The sequence below is a fragment of the Neomonachus schauinslandi genome, chromosome 12 (assembly GCF_002201575.2).
Source record: "Neomonachus schauinslandi chromosome 12, ASM220157v2, whole genome shotgun sequence".
NCBI classification, from domain to species: Eukaryota; Metazoa; Chordata; class Mammalia; order Carnivora; family Phocidae; genus Neomonachus; species Neomonachus schauinslandi.
Genome location: NC_058414.1, coordinates 383,483 through 409,872, shown reverse-complemented (window position 1 = coordinate 409,872; position 26,390 = coordinate 383,483). Strand labels below are relative to the sequence as shown.

At 54.8% G+C, this 26,390-nt stretch overlaps 1 protein-coding gene across 1 annotated transcript in view; it reads left to right on the top strand.

Annotated features, from left to right (window-relative positions):
• NUDCD3 (NudC domain containing 3) overlaps positions 1-26,390 on the top strand; it is a 59,242-nt gene that overhangs the window by 9,701 nt on the left and 23,151 nt on the right. The window lies entirely within an intron of this gene.

Genomic DNA, 26,390 nt, shown 5'->3' with positions numbered 1-26,390 from the left:
TCTGGGCCTGAGCTGGCTGATTTGTGCTACTCCTGTTTGCCACCCCCCTGCTGGTGGTCCTGCCCCGTTGGCTGGGAGAGTCACACGTACGCTGCTTGGATCTAAACAGGTTCAGCCTGCACACTAGGGCAGGAAGGGAGACAGCGCGGTGTAGGTTTCTGCGTCCTCCGCGTGCGTGTCTGTCGTCGGCTGTTTGTCGTGTGCAGTGCGGTAATGAGGCCTACTTACCGAAGTGTGGTGTGCCTGTCTGCAGACAGGTGAGGCTCCGTAGGCCAGGGTCCTGCTTGCCTCTTTGGAGTCACCCCGTCCCCCATCCAGACCTTGCCAACCACAGCTGTTTTCTGCCCGAGTTGGTGCAGGGTACACTTTCTTTTGTACGTAATTACATGCTGATTTTTTTTTTTTTTTTAAAGATTACAGAGAGAATGAGAGAGAGAGAGAGCACATGAGAGGAGGGAGGGCCAGAGGGAGAAGCAGGCTCCCCGCCAAGCAGGGAGCCCGATGAGGGACTCGATCCCGGGACTCCAGGATCATGACCTGAGCCGAAGGCAGTCGCTTAAGCAACTGAGCCACCCAGGTGCCCTACATGCTGATTTTTATATTAAAGCCACATGTATAGTATTTTGGGGGTCATTGAGGGGATATTTGAGGGAAACTGAATTGGGTCTGATTTTCCCATCGCTGTGAATTTCATTCTGCATCCTGCCCTGCTGTCATTGTCAGGACCTTTCCAGGGAAGATGCGGAATGGGGCCCGCCCCACTGGTTCAAGTGCTCGGTTTTATTCCTTAGAGAGGAGATGGAGTTTGGGCACACACAGTTCCCTGTGCACACGGGGGGCGTTTGAGGACGTTGTCTGCACGGAGTCGTCCACAGCACACACTTCTACTAGGTGCTGCCTCGAGTCCCGGGCCGCAGGCTCAGAGGACTCCTGGGGTGCTCGGAAGCTTCTGGAACTGCTGCTCAGCATCACTAGTACCGTGGAAGGAGGGGGGACAGAAGCCAACAGCATCAAAGGCCCTGTCGGGCCCCTGTCAGAGCTCCGTGGGGCTCCCCTCTTGCGTTCCATGCTGGGGTTCTTGTTCTGCACCGGGGGTCTCCTCCCTGGCCTGGGGTCTGGTCCACGCCGTGGCCGGCGGAGTTCCTGCAGCCCGCCTCTAGGCCAGAAGGTGTCGCTGTAGGTAACGCAGTGATAATTGCACTTGCTGGTGCCGGCATGCCTGCCTGAATCCCCACAGGCTGTTGCGCCTCGTCTGGCTTTTGCCTTTGTAAGTCACAAATAGAATTCTTTAAACGAGAAGAAAGAGAAAGGAGAAATAGCAAGGAGTAAATTAAGACGTGGAAATGGTGTCTTTGCCCTGGGAGCTCTGCCTGGATGAGGGACAGGTGCTCCATGCCACCGATGTTGAGCGGCGGTGTGTGTGCTGGGTACACCCAGGCCATCCGCCCCCTGCACAGGATGGGGTGTCAGGGAACCACTGGCGTGCTGACCCCCCCCCCCCCGCCCCCCGGGGGGGGGGGGGGGGGGCGGCGGCGGGCGGCTGCTTTCTCTGGTTGTGGCGGCATGGCCTTTGTGTGCAGCTGCTGGAGGGGTCCGGTGCTTCCTGGGCAGGGGATGGCATGGTGTGGAGGGGAGGTTTCAGGCTTCCTAGTCGTACCTTCGCCCTGCTTCTCCTTCCCGGTTCCGCTGCCCGCCCCTCAGCAGAGCCTGGCAGCGCCTCCGTCCCTCCCTTCTCCTGCAGGTCACTGTGCCTCCCCGGAGCCCGTGTCGCATCTCGCCGTCCGCTCGCGCTGCTCGTTCCCACGTGTTCCAGCGCTGGGGCCGAGAGCTGCTCTGCCCTGCGTGAGCGGGGCCCCTGGGCTGTGCGTAGCACCGCTCCCTTGGTTCTGGGCCCTCGGTGGCCCTGGGGGGCTGCCAGGAGAGCAGAAGGTGCTGCTCCCTGCCGGGGCATCTGCTGCCTAAGAGCTGGGTTCTTGGGTTTGTCTCTCAGCGGGCCCTTTGCTTGTAGGTCCCGCCCTTTTGAGGTGCCTGTGGTAGGAGGCCCCTTGGTAGAGCCACATGGACATACCGAAACGCCACCCCAGAGGGCGAGCATTGGCTGAGTCCGTGCGTCACGCCTGCGGAGCGTGATTCCTGGCGCCCAGGGAGCGCTCGCGTGGGTGCGGGCCGCTGTTAACAGAACTGCTGCTCTTGAACAAAACCAAGCCGGCTGTTTCTCTTCCTAGTTACGCACGAGGGAGGTTATTCGGAAAAGACAGACTGGTGTCTACAGAATAAGGGCACCCCGCCGTTCCCTGTTGACGTGCTGGGAGCTCTTCTAGCTGCTTGTGTGCGTGTGAACGTGTGTGTGTTAGTGTATGCACACGCGCACAGAGAGGTTTACACGGCCGCATTACGCTGGCTTCTCTCTTGCCGAACCTTGTATGCCGAGCCCCTCCCGCCTCCCTGTTGCTGACTCTGCATTCGTGTCGTCCGCCGTCGAGAGTTGTGTGCCTTGGGAGGCTCTGTGCTCACACGAGGGTGTTGGCTGTCATCGTGCGCTCGGAGAGCAGTGGACAGGAAGCCGGGACCGTGGGGATGTCAGCCCGCCCTCCCTGTGGACGCACTCTTGCCTGCTTAGGGGTCGGTGTCCCGTGGCCCCTGGGATAGCAGCTGCTGCCTGGCCCTCTGAGCACTCGCTCTGAAACCGCCCCTTCTCTACGGACCTTGGGCCTCCGAGCCCTCCGCAGGCTATGATCTAGGTCCCGAGGCAGGAAATCCGATTTCGGTTGTCTGTTACGAGTACTTATTTTCTTTCTAGAAGCTGCGTTTTTTAATTCTGCAATGCATTTAGAGCCGACAGGCTTCGGTTTTAGAAGAGGTTCGCCTCACGTCTTACAACAGTGACTTCTGTTGCCTGTGTTCAATACTGAAAGTGTGTGGGAGCGATGACCTGGCGTCCTAGCCTGTAGGGTGGAGGGCCGCGGGGAGTGCGCGTGTGCGTCGGAGGGAGGGCTGTAGGAAACCTGGGGAGCTCGTCCCCCTGGAAGTGTGTGTTTCCAGATGGAGGACCCAGTGTGCTGCTTTTTACAGGGGAAGAGATTTGCTTAAAATCATACAGTTAGGAGATAGGGCCAGGGTTAGGGGGACTCAGGCAAGAGTCCGTGTGCTCAGAGGCCTGAACTTGGCTATGTTTGCTTCGCTGTGTTAAGAAAAAAGCAACTATTAGCAGAACTATCTGACAGATGCTTTTTAGAAGTAAAATGACCTGCTTGTAGTTAAATGTTTTCCTAGGACATTAGAGAACGTAACTTTGTATGCTAGCTTGTTTCTTTTTCATTGAAAAAGACATATATGCACCTTTCAAAAAATGCATTAGGTAGAATTTAAATACAAAGGAGAGCAGCGCTCTGTGAAGCCCCATGCGCTCGCGTCAGCCTGGTTACCTGACCTTTCCCCCTCAGGCGTCATTGTAAAGCAAATTCTACTTGGTCATTTCATCTGTAAATATTTAAAACCAGTGTTTAGGGGCGAGACCCGCGTCGGGCTCCCTACTCGGTGGGGAGCCTGCTTTTGCCTCTTCCTCTACTGTTCCCCCGCTTGTGCTCTCTCTCTGTCAAATAAATAAAATCTTAAAAAAAAAAAAAAACAGTATTTAAGCTTCCAGTTTTTTTTCTATATCGTACTTAAATAGTAATAAAGATTTGTTGAGATCTACAAATAAGGCTCCTGCTACACATCATTTGTTTCTCTTTTATTTTCTCACAATTTATTTGTTAAAAAAACAAACAAACCCGGGGCGTCTGGCAGGCTCAGTTGGTGGAGCATGTGAATCTCGATCTCGGGGTCGTGAGTTCAGGCCTGATGTTGGCCTGCAGCTCACCTGAAAGAACACCAGGCTGTGGTATGTTGAGTTTCCCACTCTCTGATTGTTACACGGTGAAGTAAATTGGCAGTTAAATTTAGGTGAGTATTTTTGAAAGTTACAAGAGTGTGTAGTGGAAGTGAGTTCTCCCTAAAGGGGACCATTGCGCATGCTTTCTTTTGCAAATGTTATGTTTTATACCATTTTTATTTTTCATCTTTGCGTGTATAGTCTCTCTCCTGTCCCCCGTTCCGTGCGCTGTGTTGTGTGTGGACTTTCTTTTTTTTTTTTTTTTAAAGATTTTATTTATGTATTTGAGAGAGACCGAGAATGAGAGACAGAGAGCATGAGAGGGAGGAGGGTCAGAGGGAGAAGCAGACTCCCCGCGGAGCAGGGAGCCCGATGCGGGACTCGATCCCGGGACTCCAGGATCGTGACCTGAGCCGAGGGCAGTCGCTTAACCATCTGAGCCCCCCAGGCGCCCCAGGGGTGCACGTATCTTTTCAGGTTAGCATTTTCATATTCTCTGGGTAAATAACCCAGTAGTGGAATTACTGGATCATATGGTAGTTCTGTTTTTAACTTTTTGAGGAGACTCCACACTGTTTTCCACAGTGGCTGCACCAGTTTGCATTCCCACCAGCAGGGCACGAGGGTTCCTTTTTCCCCATATTCTCACCATATTTCTTGTCATTTTCATTTCAGCCATTCTGACAGGTGTGAGGTGGTATCTCATTGTGGTTTTGATTTGCATTTCCCTGATGATCAGTGATGTGGAGCATCTTTTCATGTGTCTGTTGGCCATCTGGTTGTCTTCTTTGGAGAAATGTCGGTTCCGTGTCTCCTGCCCGTTTTTAAACAGGATTACTTGGTTTTTGGGTGTTGACTTGTATAAGTCCTTTATAGTTTTTGGATACTAACCCTTTATCAGGTATGTTTGCAAACATCTTCTCGCATTCCATCGGCTGCCTTTTATTTTGTTGACTGTTCCCTTCGCTGTGCAGAAGCTTTTTATTTTGATGAAGCCCCAATAGTTTATTTTGCTTTTGTTTTCCTTGCCTCCAGAGACATATCTAGAAAAATGTTGCTATGGCTGATGTGATACATTACTGCCGGTGCTCTCTTTCTAGGATTTTTATGGTTTTAGGTCTCACATTTAGGTCTTTCATCCATTTTTGAGTTTATCTTTGTTTGTGGTGTAAGAAAGTGGTCCAGTGTCATTCTTCTGCATGTGGGTTGTCCAATTTTCCCAATACCATTTGTTGGAGAGACTGCCTTTTTCCCACTGGATATTCTTTCCTGCTTTGTCGAAGATCAGTTGACCATAGAGTTGTGGGTCTATTTCTGGGCTCTCTATTCTGTTCCATTGATCTGTGTGTCTATTTTTGTGCCAGTACCATACTTTTTTTTTTTTTTTTAAGATTTCATCTATTTATTTGACAGAGAGAGACACAGCGAGAGAGGGAACACAAGCAGGGGGAGTGGGAGAGGGAGAAGCAGGCTTCCCGCCGAGCGGGAAGCCCGATGCGGGGCTGGATCCCAGGACTCTGGGATCATGACCCGAGCTGAAGGCAGACGCTCAACGACTGAGCCCCCCAGGCGCCCCAGGACCATACTGTTTTGATCACTACAGCGTGGTAATAGAGCTGGAAGTCCGGAATTGTGATGCCGCCAGCTTTGCTTTGCTTTTTCAAGATTTCTTTGGCTAATTGGAGGTCTTCTTCTGGTTCTGTACAAATTTTAGGATTATATGTTCTAGGTCTGTGAAAAATGCTCTTGGTATTTTGATAGGGATTGCATTAAATCTGTAGATTGTTTTGGATATGTAGACATTTTAACAATGTTTGTTCTTTCATCCCATGAGCATGGAATGTCTTCCCATTTTTTGGTGTCCTCGTCAGTTTCTTTCATGAGTGTTTTATAGTCTCCAGAGCGCAGGTCTTTCACCTCCTTGGTTAAGCTTATTCCTAGGTATTTTATTATTTTTGGTGCAGTTGTAAATGGGATTGTTGTCTTAAGTTCTCTTTTTGCTGCTTCGTTATTAGTGCATAGAAATGTAACAGATTTCTGTATGGTGATTTTGTATCCTGCAGCTTTACTGAATTTGTTAGTTCTAGTAGCTTTTTGTTGGAGCCTTTAGGGTTTTCTATATCTAGTGTCATGTCATGTGCAAATAGAGTTTTATTTCTTCCTTACCAGTTTGGATGCCCTTTATTCCTTTTTGTTGTCTGATTGCTGTGGCTAGGACTTCCAGTGCTACGATGAATAAAAATGGTGAGAGTGGACTTCCCTATCTTGTTCCTGACCTTAGGGAGAAAGCTCTCAGTTTTTCCCCATTGAGTAGGATATTGTAGGTTTTTCATATAAGGCCTTCATTACGTTGAGGTTTATTCCCTCTAAACCTACTTTGTTGAGGGTCTTTATTGTGAATTGATGTTGTACTTTGTCACATGCTTTTTCTGCATCCATTGAAATAATCATATGGTTTTTATCTTTTCTTTTATTGACGTGATGAATCACATTGATTGAGTTGCAAATATTGAACTACCCTTGCATCCTGGGAATAAGTGCCACTTGATCATGGTGAATGATGCTTTTAATGTATTGGTACATTCGGGGACGCCTGGGTGGCTCAGTCGGTTAAGCGTCTGCCTTCAGCTCAGGTCATGATCCCAGGGTCCTGGGATCGAGTCCCGCATCGGGCTCCTTGTTCCGCGGGGAGCCTGCTTCTCCCTCTGCCTCTCTCTCTCTATCTCTCATGAATGAATAAATAAAATCTTAAAAAAAAAAAATGTATTGGTACATTCGGTTTGCTAGTATTTTATTGAGAGATTTTGCATCCGTGTTCATCAGCGATATTGGCCTGTAGTTCTCTTTTTTAGTGGAGTCTTTGTCTGAATTTGGTATCAGGGCAATGCTTTTGGCCCCGTTTATCTCGTTCACCCTGCATCCCAGCGCCTGGAACTTGCCTGGCACATAGTTGGCACTCGGTACCAGCTGAGTGCATGAATGATTCAAGTTTAAAGTCAGGGCAAAAAATAACCCTTTGAACTTGAGCACATCTAGTGAAGGCTGTGACCTAGTAACGTTCTGCGTCCCTTGAGTTTTCAGAGTTCTGCCTTTCACGCTGGCATCTGTTTTGCTTGTCCCTGTCGCCTTTTAGGGCAACTCCGTGTTCTTCAGACTCCCTAGCCGGGTCCTGAAGCCGCTGTGGCATTTCCCTGAGAGGTCAGTTGCTCAGGCTCCCTGGCAGTATGAGCCCCAGCGGGACAGAGCCCAGGACTGCGTGCTAGGGCCCTGCTCCACACAGGCCTCGGGCTTGCGAGCCAGACCGAGGCGGTGGGAGTAATCTGGACTACACGCCTCGTGCCTAGAAGTGGAACCCTCTGGGACGCCCCCAGTGTACGACAGGCAGAGTTTGGGCGTCTGCCTGATGGAGGGCTGGGGCCTCAAGCAGAGCCTGGGTGCTCGAAGCTTGCTGTGAGGACCCTGGGAGTCACATGAGTGTGCATCTGCGCGTCTGCTGGGCTGTGAGCCGAGGAGCCAGGTGTGGAGGCCTGGGTTCGATCCGCTGAGCAAGGCCGGCATGTACTCTGTCTTGTTCCTCTCAGCTTCTGTTTCTTTGTGCTCTCTTTAAAAACTTCGTGTTTGGGGCACCTGGGTGGCTCAGTCGGTTAAGCGACTGCCTTCGGCTCAGGTCATGATCCCAGGGTCCTGGGATCGAATCCCACATGGGGCTCCCCGCTCCGCGGGAAGCCTGCTTCTCCCTCTCCCACTCCCCCTGCTTGTGTTCCCTCTCTCACTGTCTCTCTCTCTGTCAAATAAATAAATAAAATCTTTAAAAAAAAACAACAAAACTTCGTGTTTGTAGATAACTCAGGTCTGCAAAGAAAAATGTTGCAAAGATCATACAAAGAATTCCCGTGTCCCCAGTGTCTTCTGTAGCCGGGGTCTGCTAAGAGCTCCTCTGAACCTTGTTCCCATGTCACCTGTCCTTCCCATAGTGTCCCTAATCCCAGCCCGGGGGCAACCCATGGTCATCACTGCATTCGGGGCACAGTTCCTCCGTCTTGTCTCTCAGGACCTTGGCACTTGTCAGGAGCGTGGACTCCATTTTTCCTGGCGGGATGTCCCTTGGTGTGGTGTCGCCGGTGTTCCCCTGTGACCAGCCGAGGTGGTGGCAATGGCTGCCGTGCTTCCCGGCTGAGGCGTTCCTGTGTCCCCTTTGTCACGCCGTAGGGGTCTTGTTGGAGGTGTGTTGACACTCGGTGTGCATCTTGTTTCCCCACGTACTTTTGCCTACGAACCTTAGCAACCAACGATTGTTCTTGCCTGTGACTGTGATTGGTGAGGCGGCCGCCAGGTTGCGATTCTGCTTCCCTCCTTGCTTCTGCGGTTACAGATGGAGATCATCCCGGGAGCAGAGGCTTCTCTCAGCCGTGGGTGCGATTGTGTGTGTTCATTTGTCCTCACTGATGTCCCCTCCCTGGTTTTGTTACTCGCAGTGCCCCTTCCAGTGGGCACGTCCTTTGGACGCGTGGGCGTTGTTCCTGGGCCTGGCTCCGTGTCCCCGCACCGCAGGACGTGCAGGTCCTCCCGCGGGCAGGCGGGCAGCCTGGGCCTTTGACTCGAGAACGGGGGTCTGGGGCTGGGCGCCAGCCCTGTTTTATGCCCGTTTCCTGGTCTGTTTTTCGTCACCCTCTGCAACCCTCCTGCTCGGCTTTTCACTTCCTGACTGAAGCCTTCTTTCCCCTTTCATGAAGTGTGGGGTACAGATTGGAGTAAAGAACCCTGCACTCACGTGCCAGCTCTGAGTCACTCAGCTGCTGGCCTTGAGGCCCTTGTTTTCCCGCCTGGGAACTGGGGCGGGGGCGCTCTGGGCTTCCAGGCTCAGCCGGTTGTGTGAGGCGGCGCGGGGACAGTGTTGGCTGCAGCCAAGCCCGGGGCCTCTGCTTCCGCCCGGCTGTATCGTTGGACTCAGGGCCTGGGCCAGGCGGTGGGCGGGAGCGCCAGCCTGCTGGGGCCTCTGACAGGAGGCCGTGGGGAGAGAGGGGTGGGCGCTCCTCTGTCGCCCGTGATGCGAGCGGTGCTGCTCCCTCTGGCGCCACCGTCGCGTCCTGGGGTCCGAGGGAGCCTCTCCCCTCCAGGGGCGGTGCGGTGGCTTCTGCGGGCACAGCTTGGGGGGCGGCGAGGGGCCGCTGGCCCGAAGGTGGCCGGCGCCCTTCGGGGGTCCGCGGCAGCGGCCCCCGTGCGCTTGGGCAGCGTCTTCTCCACGGGGGGCCGGGCGCGCTCCTCCCGGGACCTGCGGGGGGGGCAAGTCTGCGCTCGTCCCCCCGCGGGTCCGGTCCTTCTCTGCCCGGTGCAGGCAGGCTCCCGAGAGCCTTCTGTTCCGCTGCTGCCCGAGCTCCGCGGTAAGTGGGTGGGGGGACAGCCTGTGGCCTAAAAACACTTGAGCGTGTTCCAGGAGTCCCTGGGGAAGCCGAATACAGTAGGAGGGATGTCATTTCGGATGCTCGTGTCCTCCCCGGAGAACACACTTCCAGGTCCTTGTTTCCTCTCGTTGCGGACAGCGGTGCTGCTGACGCCACGACCCGCTGCCGGTGCCCCAGCTGGAGGGGGACTGCACGGGGTGCGCGTGGGCTGCCTGCCCCCCCGCCCCTCTCTCGGGTCCCGTGTTAGAACAGAGCGAACCCTGCTGCACCGCAAGGAAAACAAGCGTCAGGAAGGAGGGGAGCAGCCCCCCACGAGGGCCCACACGCGTGGCTGTGAAGGGGGACCTCTTCACGGCCGGCTAGAGCTCGCTGTCCTTAGCTCTCCGGTTGAGGCTGCGTGTGCTTGATGACAGGGACGTCGCGAAGACCTCCGCTGAGGGGGCCCTGGGACGGCACGCGCAGTTGGCCTGGCGGCCCGTCCCGGCCGCGGGCTAGCGGCTGCCCGCCCAGGTCCAGTGGTCACCGCTGCACACCGCCTCTCTGCACCAGCAGCTCGTCCCCGCGCGCTCTGTCTGGTTGAGCGCCTTGGATTTCGCGGCTGCAGCCTGTATTTAGATCCGTTTCCATGGTAGCCCTCCAGCCTTGGAGCTTCCTTTTTCCCCCCAAGTGCTCTTTTTTACTGGCGTTTTGGCAATGCTGCCTGCAGATATTTGAAGAGATTGTGGCAGTGGAGAAGGGGGTGCGGTGCATCTTCTGTCTCCTTCACCAGGACCCCTGGCTCCGTCTCTCCACGAGAGGCCTTTCGGGAGAAGTGTGAAGGCGGGCGGATGCTGGGTCGCGCCTCCTCCTGCGCGCCCCGGGCTCCCAGCCCAGGTGAGCGGGCACAGTTCTCGCACGCCCCTGCCGGCACTCCAGGTCTCCCCCACGTGCTGCCGCACGCCCTGCTGCCCACGGTTGGTTTGCACGGCGGTGCCCACGGTTGGTTTGCACGGCGATGCGTGCACAGCGCATCGTGCGCGCGCTCCCACTCCGGCCTCGCAGGTGCCGCGTGTCCTCTGGAGCAGCTTCCCAGGGTGCCCTGCTGGGCTGAGCCCACAGCTTGGTGTCTGCTCCGCTGGCCTTGTTCTGGAATCACGGCCCAGCGTGGACCGAACACTCGACCGTGAGGGTTCCCAAAGCGGCACATGTTCATTGAGGAAAACTAGGAAGTACACGTTCAAGCAAGACGAAAGGATTAAGAGTTTTCCCTTGTGGGCCGCCGGGTGGCGCCGTCCAGCTCTCGGTTTCGGCTCGGGTCGTGATCTCAGGGTCGTGGCATCGAGCCCCGTGTACGGCTCCGCGCAGGGAGTCTGCTTGAGATTCTCCCTTCCCCTCTGCCCCTCCTCCCATGCTCGCACGCACGTAGTGCCCTCTCCAAAGTAAATAACTTTTTTTTTAAGTGTCTCCTGACAGTGGCAATGACCGTTGTGTGCTCTGTGGTCGCCGAGTCGTGCCCGGCTGGGCCCCCACAGGGTCTGGGTCCCTCTGTCCTGCAGACACTTAGAGTTAGAACCGACTTTCCCGTGTAGACGCTGTGAGTCAGCTGCTGGGGCCGACGCGTGCCCTGCAGCAGGGCTGGGGCTGCGCAGTCGGAAGGCAGGGGTGGGCCGCACCTGTGCCCGGAGAGAGCCAGCATTGTTGGGGTCTCTGCCGCCCGAGGACCGAGGGGTGGCAGTGGTCCTCTTTCTGAACGACCACGGGTGTGCAGGCGAAGGAGTGAGGGCCGGTGTGCACATGTGGCGGAGTCCGTGGCACACAGTACCGTGACCCTGCGGCCGCGGTGCCCGTCGCCCAGCCACCTGTGAGGTACCCCCCGTTTCCCACGTGAATTGGACCCCGGGGCCTTTTCTTTCCCGGTTGGCCTGCTGTCATCTTGAGGGACTGTCTTCTGGAGGAGCCTAAAAGGTAGCAGAAGACCTAAATTCTCCTGATTTCATCTAGAAAGTGTGTTTTGTTGCGATTTTTCATTATTCTTTGCACCAGTGACGAAGACACTCGTGTGGAGCCACAGACCCGCCCCTGGTCGTGGGCGCTCTCACGGGTCATGACTGTTCTTGAGTTCAGCTTCTGAGCCGTGCTGATTCCCTTTCAGCGAGCGTGGCTTGCACTTGTTCAGACAGCGGCTGATGTATTTGTCTGTGTCCCTCCCCACTGTCCCCAGTGTCCCCCGGGACCACGCCTGCTGTGCCGTCCTGCGGCCTCAGCCTCTCCAGGAAGCTGGCTTTCTCAGGGTTTGGTGAGCCGCGGTCTGTGTTCCAGGTTCCCGGGAGCGCCAGTGAAGGCCGTCACCTTTCTGGGGCTGCACTCTCCAGCCCTTGGGGGGTGCCCTGGGGGTCCGTGCTGGCCACCGTGCTGTGGGAGCGGAGCCCTGGCGTCCGTCTCCCAGCTGTGCTCTGGGCTCCGTGCCGCCTGGTTCAGATGTGCGTGCGTTCGTGTTGTGTGTGTGTGCGCGCGTGCATGCATGGGAAGGGGCCACGTGCACAGAGCTGGGCTTGGAGTCTCTCCCCCCACCCTGGGTCTGCTCACTCGTCTGAGCGTGCAAACAGGCCGCCCTGTGCATATGCGTGCACACACAAGAACACGTGCACAAGCCCGGCAGACCCTGCCTTGTGCGTGGGGGTCGCGCTCCGCCTTCTCTCCAGGCCCCGCGCCGCCTGTGAGCGGTGGTGTTGAGCCCGTGTCTGTCGTGCGCCCGATGGCCGCGGCTGCAGCCCTGTCGAGCCTTGCACGTTGTCCTCAGGCGTCTTCTGACTGACTCAGAACTGCGCGGGAAGGGGGTGCGGGAGGATGGGCCCCCTTAGCCAAGATGACATGCCACCCACTTCTGATGTGGGTGTAGCTTCAAGTACAGCCTGATGTATTTCTACAAACTGAACGTTGCCCTAAGTCACCACCCAGAACGAGATATTCCCAAATGAGAGAGAACTAGAAGCTTCCCCAGGGCCTCCCCCCATCTCCCCCCATTCCCTGTTCTCTTAGGTAGGCCACCCCAGCCCGTGTGGACGGCTCTGCAGAACAAGTGACAGCCTGTCCCCACAGCTGGGCTGGGGGGCGTGCGCTACGCTTTGCAAGTCGTGCTTGCCCAACAGAGGGGCACCCTGACGGTTGAGCGCTTACTTCTTGTATTATGTGTGACATTGTATTTTCACACTATGCCTTTTCTTCTGGGGTGCTCTCTTTATGTCTTCTGCCCATTTTCTGTGGGACTTTGTTATTTTGTCCTTCAGTTTTTTAGAGCTTTCTGTATATACTGGGAAAATTAGATCTTTATCTGTAATATATTTTTCCAGTTTATTTGTCTTTTTTTATTTGTCTTTGATACTGCTTACGATTGTTTTTTTCCTCCGAGCAGAGGTGCTTTTTAATATTTAAAATGTTGGTTATGAAATGTATTATCAGTCTTACTTATTTTCTTTTGCTTCTGGATTTTGAGTTAGAAAAGTTTCTTTAGGGACGCCTGGGTGGCTCAGTCAGTTAAGCGGCTGCCTTCAGCTCAGGTCATGATCCCAGTGCTCTGGGATCGAGTCCCGCATCGGGCTCCTTGCTCAGCAGGGAGCCTGCTTCTCCCTCTGCCTGCAGCTACCCCTGCTTGTGCTCTCGCTCACTCTCTCTCGCCCACGCTCTCTAACAAATAAATAAAATCTTTAAAAAAAAAAAAAAGAAGTTTCCCTACAATGAGGTTATGAAGGATTTCTCCCGCACTCCTACTTTCCTCTCCTTGTTCGAGGTGGCTGGTTCTCTAACGTCCTTCGGGGAGAGGGAAAGGGTCGCCGGGCGTCAGGGCTGAAAGCTGTTTTTTCTTCTTGTGGGTTTTTTTCTTTTCCCTTGGTTAGTGTAGCTTTGGTGGTGGTGATACTCCATATACCGCTGCTTACTGGAAAGGGCTTGTGGTTGAGGGTGGTGTGCTCCGCAGATAGGCTGTGGGGGGGGGGGGGGCTTCCTGACTGCCTGTCCGGGGGAGTTGCCGGGGAGAGGGGGGAGGCTTTCGATGGTACTGAGACCTGCATGATGCTACCTTAATGCTTAGTTTGTGCCCCTTTAATGAGAAGAGAGATGAGGTTTTCGACACCATGATTTACCCGTGGTGTTTGCTTCTGTTTGTTGCTCCGTGCCTGGGTTCTGGCTGCTGCCCTTCTCTTGGGTTTATAAATAAAATTCACGTGCCTTCTTGTGCACTGCTTTCCTTTTCCCAGTCGATCCCCTGAATTGTGTAGGGATCTGATCATGTGTCTTGTCTTTGGTGATTTCCTTTGTTAGATTTTAGAGAGTTCTGTCTCCCTTCACGCTGTAGAGTGGACGTACCATTCTCTCGTCTGTGAAAGGGGTCAAGACTGTTCTTTAATGTTGTTTGATTCCTTTAAAATGAATGTCACTTGACATGGTTAACTTCTGTTTTATACCCTTGGGGTCTTTAGTTGGAGACTGCATATTAACTTGAGGAATATTACTGATCTCCTTTCATTAACTGTGCTGTTGAAATCATCACATTGTTTGTGGCTTCCTTTTCTTCTCCTGTTATATTCGGGTATGGAAAGTTACCCTGGAGAATTCGGTACAGATTTCCTGTGTCCTGAGATGAGTTGATAACTAGATATTTATTGTGTGTGTTGCATTTAGGAACGGTATCTTTCCCACTGTGCTACAGCTTGTGACAGGGAAGCAGGTAATTAATTATACAAGTAATAAAAGCAAGGTCTAGAAAATTTGGGAAACCAGAAAATTGTTCAGGTTTCATCACTATTGGTATCTTGTTGAATTTCCAGTTAAAAACTTGCATTTGTGGACGCCTGGGTGGCTCAGTTGGTTGGGTGACTGCCTTCGGCTCGGGTGGTGATCCTGAAGTCCCTGGATCGAGTCCCGCGTCGGGCTCCCTGCTCGGCAGGGTGTCTGCTTCTCCCTCTGACCCTCCCCCTCCCATGCTCTCTCTCTCATTCTCTTTCTCAAATAAATAAAATCTTTAAAAAAAAAAAAAGCAACTTACATTTGGTATTTGTTAGAGCATTTTATTTATTTATTTTTATTTATTTATTTATTTTTAAAAAGATTTTATTTATTTGAGACAGAGAGAATGAGAGACAGAGAGCATGAGAGGGAGGAGGGTCAGAGGGAGAAGCAGACTCCCCGCCGAGCAGGGAGCCCGACGCGGGACTCGATCCCGGGACTCCAGGATCGTGACCTGAGCCGAGGGCAGTCGCTTAACCAACTGAGCCACCCAGGCGCCCTGTTAGAGCATTTTAACATTAGAAAATACTTGGCCACAGTAACAGGTGAGTTTCAAATACCTATGTGTACAAATAAATTCTTTACCTAATTCTGTAGCTGATGTTAAACAGCACGGAGAATCTGCTCACATACCTTTTTCATGCTCATGCATGCACACACACAGACAGCTTTTAAAAACGGATACATAACCAGGCGCTGTAGAAGTCCTCTCGAGTGGGTACAGTTAGGTGTTTTTAGTATATAGTTAAAGGCTGCACAGCCCTCCCCACTGGCTCATTCTCGCACGTCATCATTACCGCAGAAAGAGCTTCCCTCCCCGTTTCCCCCTAACTTCCCAGCCCTGTGACATTTTTTTTTTTTAAGATTTTATTTATTTATTTGTCAGAGAGAGAGAGACAGCTAGAGAGGGAACACAAGCAGGGGGAGTGGGAGAGGGAGGAGCAGGCTTCCCGCTGAGCAGGGAGCCCGATGCGGGGCTCGATCCCAGGACCCCGGGATCATGTCCTGAGCCGAAGGCAGACGCTTAACGACTGAGCCACCCAGGCGCCCCGCCACTTGTGACATTTTGTATACTTGGAGTCCTGCCATCTGTGGCCTAGTGTCCGGCTTCTTTCACTCAGCGTCGCGTTTTCCAGGTTCACCCGTATTTGTAGGAAGTATCAGGACCTTGTTCCTTGTGCTGGCTGAGTCAGACTTCATTGTGTGGATGCACCACCCTGTTTCTTAAGTCATTGGTTAATGGACATTTGCCTTGTCTGTATGAGGAATGGTGCTGTGAAAATTTGTGCACACGTGTCTGTGGGAACACACGTTTCCTTTTCTCTTGGACACACACCTAGGAGTGGATTGTGGAGTCCTCCGGTAGCTCTGCGTTTAGCCTTTTGAGGAGCCACCAGACTTCTCCAGAGCGGCTGCCCCCCTTGCACACCAGCACCACGTGGGGTTCCGTTTCTCTGCAGCCAGTGCTTGTTACTGTCTCTCTTGTTGGCTGTGACCATCCTGATGGTTTAGATGGGTGTTTCCCAGTGAGTAAAAATGTTGCCTATTTTTTTCATGTGCCTATTGACCATTTGTACATCTTTGGAGAAATGCCTATTCAGACCTGTCACTCATTTTTTAATTGGGTTGTCATTTTATTGTTAGATATAGAAGAGTTCTTTATGTATACTGGATATGAGACCCTTATCAGATAACTGATGTGCCAGTATTTTCTCTCATTCTCTTTCTTGACAGTGTCCTTCGATGGACAAAAATCTTTAATTTTGATGAGGTCTGATTTATCTCGGTTTTCTTTGGTTGCATGTGCTTGTGGTGTTGTATTTAGGAAGCTATTGCCTAGGACGCCTGGGTGGCTCAGATGGTTAAGCGTCTGCCTTCGGCTCAGGTCATGATCCCGGGGTCCTGGGATCGAGTCCCGCATCGGGCTCCCGGCTGAGCGGGGAGCCTGCTTCTCCCTCTGACCCTCTCCCCTCTGATGCTGTTTCTCTCTCGCTCACTCTCTAAAAAAAATAAATAAAATCTTTAAAAAAAAAAAAAAAGAAGCTATTGCCTGGCCCAAGATTGCAATGATTTACTCTTGTATTTTCTTCCTAGAGTTTTATGTATTTTAGCTCTTGTGTTCTGTGGCCCTTCTGAGTTTATTTCTGTGTGTCTGAGGCTGTGGTCTGTGTGGATATCCCGTTGTCCCAGCACCATTTGTTGGGAAGACTGTTACTTCCTTGTCCAGTGGTCTTGGTTTCCTTGTTGAGAAGCAATTGGCCATGAATCGGAGAGTTTCTTTTGGGACCCTCCGTTTTATTCTGTTGAAGCTCCATGCCTGTCCTTAGGCCAGTCCCACACTGTCTTGACTACTGTGGCTGTTACAGTAAGCTTTGAGATTGGCAAGTGTGAATCTTCCAATTGGTCTTCCTTTTTCAAGATTGTTTTGGCTATTTTGTGTGAATGTGAGCACTGTAGGGAGGGGCGGAGGCAGAGGGAGAGAGGCTCTCAAGCAGACTCCCCACTGAGCACAGATCCCGACGCGGGGCTCCATCCCAGGACCCTGAGATCATGACCTGAGCAAAAAAATCAAGAGTTGGGTGCATAACCGAGTCCCCCAGGCACCCCTGTTCCGGCTGTTCTGTCCTTGCATTTCCATGTAGGTTTTAGGATCAGCTTGTCCGTTTCTGCACAGAAGCCAGGTGCAGGCACTGATGGGGGCCGCGCTGACCGTGGATCAGTCTGGGGAGTCTTCCAGCCCATGAGCTTGAGGTGCCTTTCTATTTTATTTGCTCTTCTTCAGTTCTTTTCACCACGTTTTGTTGTTTTTGAAGATTCAGTTTTGTGGGTTTGTTTTTGGGGTTTTTTTTGCGATTAAATTTGTTCCTCAGTATTTTATTATTATTATTTTTTAAGTTTTATTTATTTAAGTAATCTGTACACCCAACATGGGGCTCAAACTCAGGGCCTTGAGATCAAGGTCGCATGCTGTACAGACTGAGCCACCAGGCGCCCCTTTGATACTGTTGTAAATGCAATTGTTCTCTTAATGTCTCTCTCAGAACATTCATAGCTACTGTATAGAAATACAATGGATTTTTGCATATTGGTTTTGTAAGCTGCAACTTTGCTTAACTCGATTACTAACTCTATTTAAATATTTAATAGATTCTTAAGAATTTTATGTATTTACACAAGGTCGTATCATCTGCAAATAGAGTTTTACTTCTTCCTTCCAACCTGAGTGCCTTTTACTTGTTTATTTTCTTGCCTCGTTGTCCTGCCTGGTGCCTCCAGCACAATACTGAGTAGGAGCGCGGAGAGCGGGCCCCTTGTCCGGTCCCCAGTCCTGGGGACGGGGCTCCGACTCAGCATTAAGCGCAACGGAATCTAGGGCCCTCGCCCTTCTCCTGTCCCTGTTGGGAACGTCCTCTCGCGCCTTCCAGAGAAAGGGACTCAGCCTCCCTGATTTCCCAGGATTCAGGGGGTCGTGGGATGAGGGACTTTCACGGTTTGCCCGTGACCGAGTGGGACTCCAGTGCTGAAAGGAGGAAAGCCTGGGAACCGCGCGGGACGCCTGGGCTTCACCTGTGCGCAGCGGACACTGGAGCCGTGGCACGTCAGGCTGGCCGTGACCTCTCATGCGGTGACTCTTGCTCTGGGCAGGCAGCTGTCCCTTTCCGGGTTCCCCGAGTGCGCCTGCAGTTTTGACGCCTGTCCTGCGTTTCCACAGACGCTCCTTCGTTCTTTCTGGTTCTCGCCTCCCTTCTGTTTTCTTTATTCTTCAGCTCCCGGTTCCAGTGTCCCAGCTTCTTCCTTCTACATTCTCTCTTTCTGTTTTTGTTTTTTTCCTGGGAGATTCATGCATCTTTCCTCAGCTGTATCTGCTGGTCCTCATGTTGAGTTGGCTTTTCCTTTGCTCTCATTACTCATTGCCACACGCTCTTTGTTCTCTGAGAGGGATCGTTGCCGCTGTTCTGTAAATAATACGCTGTCCTCCTATCACGGCTCAGCGTCGTCTTGCTGTGAGAGGCTGGACGTGCGCAGATGCATCTCTACTCTGGTGCCCTTGGTGGTGTGGAGTGGGGACAGGCCCCTCCTCTGGACACGGTCGCACCCCTTCCCGTACCCAGCCCACCTTCCTCTTCTTCAGGGGGCTCGTGTCCCGATTCAGCAGTTGGGGGTTCTGTGGTATAAACTGGTTGCTTTTTAAGTCTGTTTTTCAGTTTAGAAAAGAGTTTTTAAAACTTTAACTTCGTGATAACAGAATTTGAACTAAGAATTCCTGACTTAATTTTTTTTTTTAATTTTAAAGCCTGAGTTAAACCTTTTTCCTACTCTTGAGTGGGTCTTGTTTCTATATTTGTTTCTTTTCTTTTTTTTTTTTTAAAGATTTTATTTATTTATTTGAGAGAGGGAGAATGAGAGACAGAGAGCATGAGAGGGAGGAGGGTCAGAGGGAGAAGCAGACTCCCTGCTGAGCAGGGAGCCCGATGCGGGACTCGATCCCGGGACTCCAGGATCATGACCTGAGCCGAAGGCAGTCGCTTAAACAACTGAGCCACCCAGGCGCCCCTATATTTGTTTCTAATGCTTATGTGTCGAGGACACATGTTTTGTTTGCAGAACGAGATGAAATCCAGGCAAATTTAAAAACAGGGTATAACTTATTTCAGGATAATTGACTCTTTTTCATCTTTGTGGGATTGTGTATGAAGGAGGTTCCTCTATCACTAAGTACGGTGGTTGTTAACTTGTGTTAATCCTGGAGAAAATGTTCATTTAGTAGAAACCTTGGAGCTTCTCGTGTGCTTTACAGAACAGTGATGTGTGTGAGGTGAAGGAGGTGTGTGCCCAGGGGTCCAGATGGAGAACCAGTTGGTCATTCCAGGTTGTGGTGTTGGTGCAGACGAGGACCAGGGGACACAGCTGCTTGGAGAGCGTGGAGGCTTCCTGGGGGGCGGGGCTGGATTGGCATGGACGCCCTCTTCATGCCAAGTGCTCGGCTCCCCGGGCTCCCGGGCCTGCTGTGCTGAGGTCCCCTGTCCAGAGCCCTCCTGCAGGGCTGCTGTTGGTAGGATCCGTCCGTCTTCGGAGGATTCGGCTGCTGACCCTGTGAGGGTGGGGGTGCTGGCCCCAGGGCGCGAAAGCTGGGGTTTCGATGCAGGTGGTGAGGGCCAGGCGGGGAAGACGGGGGGGACGTGCGTCGTGTGACGTTGACGTGGGGGACGCACGCTCCATGCCGTAGCACACACACACCCAGGAGGACTGCTCTTCACACGCATTGGGCAAGTGTGCTGGGGTCAGGTGTGCGGGCCAGTGATGACAGCTGGCCGGATGCAGGGCTGCCTCACACGTGAATCGCGGGGAGTCGCGGCGTGGGAAGCGCGATGGGACTGAAACGCAGTGGAACAACACGAGGTGCCGGCACTCTGTGCCCAGATCTTGCTTGCCCGTGTGGCTCAGACCTGCTGGTGGCAGCCTTTCCGTGACCCCCGGAACCCCGTGCCCCGGCCCCGTCCCCCGGGTCCTCACGTCTTCCCTCCCGCCCCGCTGTGTCCACGCTCCTCCTGCTCGGGCCTCCCTTCCCCGCGCCGCGGCCCTCCCCGGTCCAGGGCAGTCTGCGCCCAGTGCGCCGTGACGCATGCCAGCAGCTGCTTCTGTCGCCAGGACAGAGCCACCCCACCGCAGCCGGGGCCAGGGAGGGCCCACCACCCTTCCCAGCCTCTCAAGCGTCCTTTTCCCTCAGTTTTTTCTGCTTTACCTTTCATAAAAGTAACACCTGCTCTGGCTCTCCCATCGTGGCACTTTCTGGTTCTCAAACCTTGGCCCGCCGGAAGCAGGCTGTTGGGCCGGCGCCCCGCCGTGTCCTCCCGTGTGTGTGCGTGTGCACCTGGCGTGTTCGCGCAGGCGGCCCCAGAAACCACCCCGTGCCCTGCCGGCCCGACCCCGCGGACGGTGGCTCGCCTCGGGGACAGCTTCTCAGAGGTCTTCCAGCGTCAGAGTGCGGGCAGGAGGGGGCGTGCCACGGGGCTCCCAGTCTGAGGAGCGGTTTGGAGGCTGGCTCCAAACCAGTGCTCCAGTGCTCGTCCGCTGGAGAGTGGGCGGCTCTGGGGACGCCGCTGTCCGGAAGGCGGGAGAGGCCGGGGCAGCCCCGGGTCTCATCCTGGGGCTCTCTGGTCTCCGTGTCGCCCTGACGGGGCCTCCTGCTGCCGTGGCTTCCCTGCGTGTGCTGTGAACGTTTGGCCCCGGGCTGTGCTGCGGGCCGCGTCCTCCGGCAGGTGGGTGGGTGCGGGAGGCGCAGTGGTGTTTCCTCGAGTGCGATGCTTCTCCGTTGGGCAGTCTGTTGGGAGCGGCAGTAGTAAAGCTGGTCATGACGCGATTGATCTTGGATGCTGAGGGGGAGAAAGCGGAGTTGGGGTGGGAGTTCAGCGTCCTTCACGTGATGTGTTTGTGGCGCAGGTTATCTCGCTTTTGTTGGAAGATGTCTATTTTACAGTCGTGGGCTTGTAAAATGCTTGGGACGCTCTTACCCTTGTTCAAGTGATGAGCGTGACTTAAGAAAAAGTCTCACTCTAACAGACTTCCCCTTTCGGTGAAGGAGAACAGCGTGCGGTAAATACCGACGCCGTCTGTGTCGTCTGTCTGTCTGTACGGCTTGTCCCAGGTACTCCGTGATCTGCATTAAAACCTATCAAATCGTTCACGGGCGTATTACGACGGAGTTCATGAACCTTGCCTCCTTTCTTTTAGGTAAAGAATCATCTGGTATTTTTAATTGTGCTACAGAATTAAAATGTTAAAAGCAGATTGTCAAAATATACTTGTTACAAGAATTTTGTATTGAGTTCTGACAGCGGTGGGCAGAGTCCCCACCAGTCCTTCTGGGCGCCTCAGCCGCACGTTCTCTTTCTCTTCACGCGGGCTTCTGGTACGACTGCTCAGGGCCAAAGCAGGGACACGTGGGAGCGAGGTTGGACATGGGCTGATGACTGTGGGGCGTAGGGATCAAAGCCCAGGAGGGGGCCCTGTAGGCCACAGGGGCGACCCTGGCGAGGGGAGGGCCCCAGGAGCCGCTTGAGTCCAGAGATGGGGCTTGTGTTAAACAGACGTCGTGAGGAAAGTATGAGGACCACTTACACACCAGGAGACGGCGTCTGTGAACTATGAAGCCGACGGAGTTCTTCCCCCCCGATCATAGCGTTCTTGTGCAAACCAGGGAAAGCACCACCAGAAGCTGTGGCTGGAGCATCACAGAAGTGAGAGGACGTGGCCAGTAAGCGTGGACACACACGGGAACGTGAGTGCAGGTCGCACTGAGACACTCTTTTCCTGTGCGCTCGTGGGCAGGGGTCTTGGGGGTCACAGGACCCATGCGGGCACGCTGCAGGGGCTGGGTCGTGGGGCGGCCTTCGAAATCCGCAGGCGCTCTCTCAGTGGGACGCTTCCCCCACAGCCCGGGCCGTCGGGGCCCCCCGCCGGGTGCACAGCCAGGACAGACCCCCCAGATTTTCACAATTCCGCGGAAGAAGAGAACCGCACCGACAGTGCCCACGAAGCTTCTCTCTGCTTCCTCACCTGGCATTCTCGATCCCTGTTCCGTCTTTCCCTACCCCAGACTTGTTTTGGTTTTGGTTTTGAGAGGACAAATCCAGAAGTCATGAAATTTCATCTATACATACTTCAGTAAAAATAGGACTGAAGCTTACTGTAACTGTCGTGAATTTCCTAGGGTCACCTAACGCCCAGTCCATGGCCACTTCTTCTCGATTGTCTCACGGAGCTTTCTCACAACTGGTTTTTCAGATTCGCGTTCCAGCAGGCCCCACCGTGGCGTTTGCTTGCTGCGTCTTCTAAGCCTCCTGATTTAGAATACTTCTCCTTCCCTCTGTAATCCTTTGCTGTTTATTTGTACAGAAACTTGGAACTTTGTCTGTTAGACTTTCCCACGTTCTGGACTGGGCTGCCGGTGCGTTCATGGCTCTTGTGACCATGTTCTCTGCTCCTGCCCGCGTACCCTGGCGGGATGTGGTGGGTTTTTGGCCTGGTGTTGGGGACTGTCACAAAGGTGGGGACATCGCAGGACGCGCCTGGTGTCTAGCATTGTGGACATTGGTGTTCTGGACCCTTCTGAGGGCAGACCCTCCCCCCGCCGTCCGCCCTGCTGCCCAGAAGCAAGTTTCCAGTGCAGGTGACGAAATGGTGACTTTCTCATGCTGGTCTGCCTTCTTCACTGACTGTCTGGAGTCCTGATGGAGGGACTTGGCTTTTTGAAATTCTGGTTCCTGCAGAACCGTTTTATTAATTTTCAGATGGAGTTGTACTCTGGCCATCAAGGGGACTGATGGGCTTTTGTTTCACGAGCTTATGGACCTTTGAATACATCACATGCTTCAGTCTTTTGTGGACGTTGTTTTTTTTTTGATGCGGGGGGCAGAGAACCCTAGGCAGGCTCCACGTCCAGCACGGAGCCTGACACGGGGCTCAGTCTCACAGCCTTGAGATCCTGACCTGAGCCAAAATCAAGAGTTGGATGCCCAAACTGATTGAGGCACTCCTGTGCCCTGACGTTCTCTTTGAGATTCAGATTGTCTCATGTTGGGCCAGCTTGTGTGTCCCTTTCTTGGGGCCTCCTCATTTTGAGTGGTGTCCTTTTGCTCAGGCTCTGGTCCCTGTGTGACGCGGGCCGCTCCCGTATGGGAAGACTGGCGATAGATGCTGAACTGGTGATGCTAGGTGGAGAGAGAATTATTGAAGCTAGATTTTAAAGAAGGGGAAGGGTAAAGTATAGATTTCTTAGGCAGGATGTGCAGCTTGTCTCCCCAAGTGCCCCAGAGGGCCAGGTAGCCTCCCTTCCTTGTGAAAGTGGACTGACAGGCCTATGTCCTGAGCCAGACTGTCCTTCCAGGCGGGAATGCACTGAAGAGGATGGCGACCCAAGTGTGATGGTGACAGTGACCCTGGGCAGGAGGGGACAGTGGATGTCAGGGAGGCGCCTGGACCGCACGCAGCTGGTGTGCGGGGAGCGGGGCCTGGAGCAGGGCACCCGATGCGGTGGGCTTCTGCTGCTCCAGGAGCTGGGAAGAGGTGGCCGCTGGAAAGGAACCTGTCGGTGCGGGGGGGGCAGGAGGGCGGGTGCGTGTTGCTGGGAAGGGAGGCCGTGAGCACGGTGGGCCTGCCTGGTGCAGAGCCCTCTGGGTGGGTCACTGTGCACACACTCTGCAGTCGGACCCTTCCTTTCCAAGCGGCACGGTGAGTGTGGCAGTCACGTCCCGGTGCCGAGACGGGGCCTGTGGACCTGCTTCCGGGAGGGCACGGTTGGCGTGAGGCTCTGAAGCAGGGCATTCGCCTCCAAGGGGGGGCTCACCTCCTCCAGCTTGTGAAATGCAGAAACCCAGAGAAGGATCCCTGCGTTCGCACCTGCTGTGGCTCCTGTCCGGGGCCGGATGTGGTGGGACCAGTGAGCAGGAGGTCAGTGGGAGAGATGGAGATGTCGGGGAGGGAGAGATTTAACTGCTTAAACATGCACACGCTCAGGCCCTGGTCCCTCCACTGGGTACGCTTGGGGAGCCACCCACCGTCCCAGAACCTGGGGAGGGGCCTGAGGGCGGCCCCGTGCCCCCACTTATACACTGGTCCCCATTCCCCGTGCGCACTTGAGCCTTCTGCACAGACGCCTTTATGTTGGGTCTGGGACCCCCTTACCCACCACTTCCCATCCTGACCACTGCGGTTCTGAACTGGGAAGGAAGGAGGCCCTGGGTTCCTGCCACGCACAGGGGCACGGAGGGAGGGGCCCCGCAGAGCTCCCCCCTGTGCGGCTGTTGCTGGTTGTGGCGCCCGCAGCGCGAGCAGCCTGGCCTCACTTTCCCTTTAACACACGGTCAGGACGCTGTCACGGGGCTGATGGGCTCCTTGGACGTGGGCGCCGTAGGGAGGCCTGCCTGCCGCCTGCATCCCGGCTGCTGACTCACGCTCCCCCCCCTCCCCACCCCCAGTTCGCTCCTGGCAGCTGCAGGGGCGTGGCTCCAGGCCCGGCGGGGATGACAAGGCGAGGGGGGCCCGGAGCACCTGCACATGACAGGAGGCTTATTTTTACACATTGTTGGCTGGAAATAATCGACTTTATTTAAAGAGAATGTAGATTCCAAGTGTTAAAAAAGCACCCAGCAGTGTGCCCGGCTCCGTGCGGGGGAGGCTGCGGGTCCGCTCGGGGTGAGCCGTCCGGGTGCCTGCCTGGCTGCCCGCCCTGCAGTGCTGGGGCCGGAGCCCCTCTTGTGAGCGCCCAGCTCTGGGACAGCTCAGCTCCGTGCGCAGGTGGCCCCTTGCGCGTGGCCCTGTGGCGTCTCTGCCGGTGTCTGCTGTGCGTTACGGCTGGGGGGTCGTGTGGACCCCAGCCCGTGAGGGCTCCGTGCTGGGTGAGGGACGCAGCCGCCCCACCACCGTGAGAGGTCCCGCAGTTTATTTCTCGATTTCTGCCAGTGCTGGCCTTTATTTTGTGTGTATCTTACATCCGTGTTTCCATGTGGTTGATGATTTCAGATAGTTAATGCGCGTGGTTCCGAAGGCCGTGCAGTGAGGGTGCGTCTCCCGGCTTCATCCCGGTCGGCTTTGCTGGAGCTGTTGTCCGCACATTCGAGTGTGGTCCGTCTGATGTGAGCTCTCAAGCTGCAGTGGGCGCTAGAGCGGCTTGGGGGGGCAGGTGCCGTCTCCCCGGGCCCCGTCTGAGGTGTGGAGGTGCCCGCAGGCTGGAGTGGTCGTGGCAGAGCTGCCCGGTCGTGGGGCCGCAAGGCGGATTGCCGCCCCCTGTCTTAAAAAGAGCTGTTTTTCTCTTGATCACATGTCTGTGTTGTGCGGAACTTGGGTAATGGCCAAGAGAAGAAAGGCAGACTGCTCGTTGCGGTACCACCCGGAGACCCCACGGAGACTTAACAGGCCTGTCCGTGGGCAGGGACGCACGTGCGTGTTCCTTCTAGGGAGCGGGCCTGGGCCGCACTCAGCCGCACGCCAGGTGCTTTGCTCCTGGGGCTGGGCAGCCTGTGCACATGTGTGTGTTGTGGCCTGTGTCCAGCGGGCCTGGCCCGGACCTCTCCTGCCTCTTCCACCCTGCTCTCTGCGGCTCTCTCCCGAGCTCACTTCCAGCCTCTGGGGAGGGTCCTCCTGGCCTCTTTGCAGCTTCTGCGGAGGCAGACAGCCCTCAGCCCTCGTGGCCCACGGCCACACGGCCATGTTGACGCCATCGTCCCTCTGAGCGCATCTTCATGTCCTGGTCTCCCCTTGTGAAGGACGCAGATTGGGTCAGGGCCCCCGATGACCTCATTTTAACTTGGAAGTAGGGCACATTCTGAGGTGCTGGAAGTTAGGATGACATAGGGGCCGAAGTGTGACCCCCCCAAATCCTAACGGCAGCCACTTGCCAGCCCCGATGGGTGGGCCGTGACGGATGCCCGGCCTCCCGTCTAAGGCGCGCGAGGCACACCCACCGGAGGTAAACACATTCTCATCCTGACGCTTCAGCCAGAAAAAGTGCCTCCCCGTGAACCGCCATCTGGCAGAGGTGAGGGGCTGATGGCCTGCATGCGCTGCAAGCCTCTTCCACGTGTCTTCACGTGCACCGAGGAGGACCTGCATGGTGCCGTGTCCCCCCACGGGGTGTCCGCTGGGCTTCCTTCCGAAGGGCTGGAGAAGGTGGCTGAGCTGCACCTCTGTGACTGGGCTTCTGTCTTTAATTTAGGTGTAAAACTCACCATAGAGGGCTTGTGAGTCCAAACTTACTTTTATAATGCTATTTTTGCTGTTGTGAGCACCGTTCCGTTTAACAGCAAACGTTCTACCGTATTTTGTTCGTGCCATCCGCTGCTTGGCCAGGCGTGTCTGCGTCTGGGCTGGGCGGGCCCTGCAGGGACAGGCGGCGTGGCTGGTGGGTTTTCCAGGTAGCCCGGGCTTTGGTGTGTTGCCCTCGCTGGGCGCTCGTCACCAGGAGAAAGCCGAGGCTGTGGCGGGCTGAAGTTGTTCTGCTGTTTTGTGGAGCTAGGCCCTGCCTTCATTACTGCCACCCTTTGGTTGAGCGACGGGCCTGGTCCGTGAGCTTCGGGAAGCCCGGCAGCAGGCCCGCCGTGTTGTGGAGCCGGGCTGCGGATGCTGTCCCCAACCCGCCGGTGGTGCCCTCAGGGGCTTCCCTGCAGTGTCCCTTTGTCCCCGCAGTTTCCTAGGAGGCCTGAGTAGGAGGGTCAGGAAGTGTGAGACTCAGCTTCTCAGGAGCTGGAGATGTGTGGGCGTGGGTACGCGGTCAGGGCCCGGGCGTGCGGTGGGCTCCGCTGGTGTGCGGTGGGGGCCGGGCCTGCAGTGGGTGCTGGGTCTGTGGTGAAAGGCCG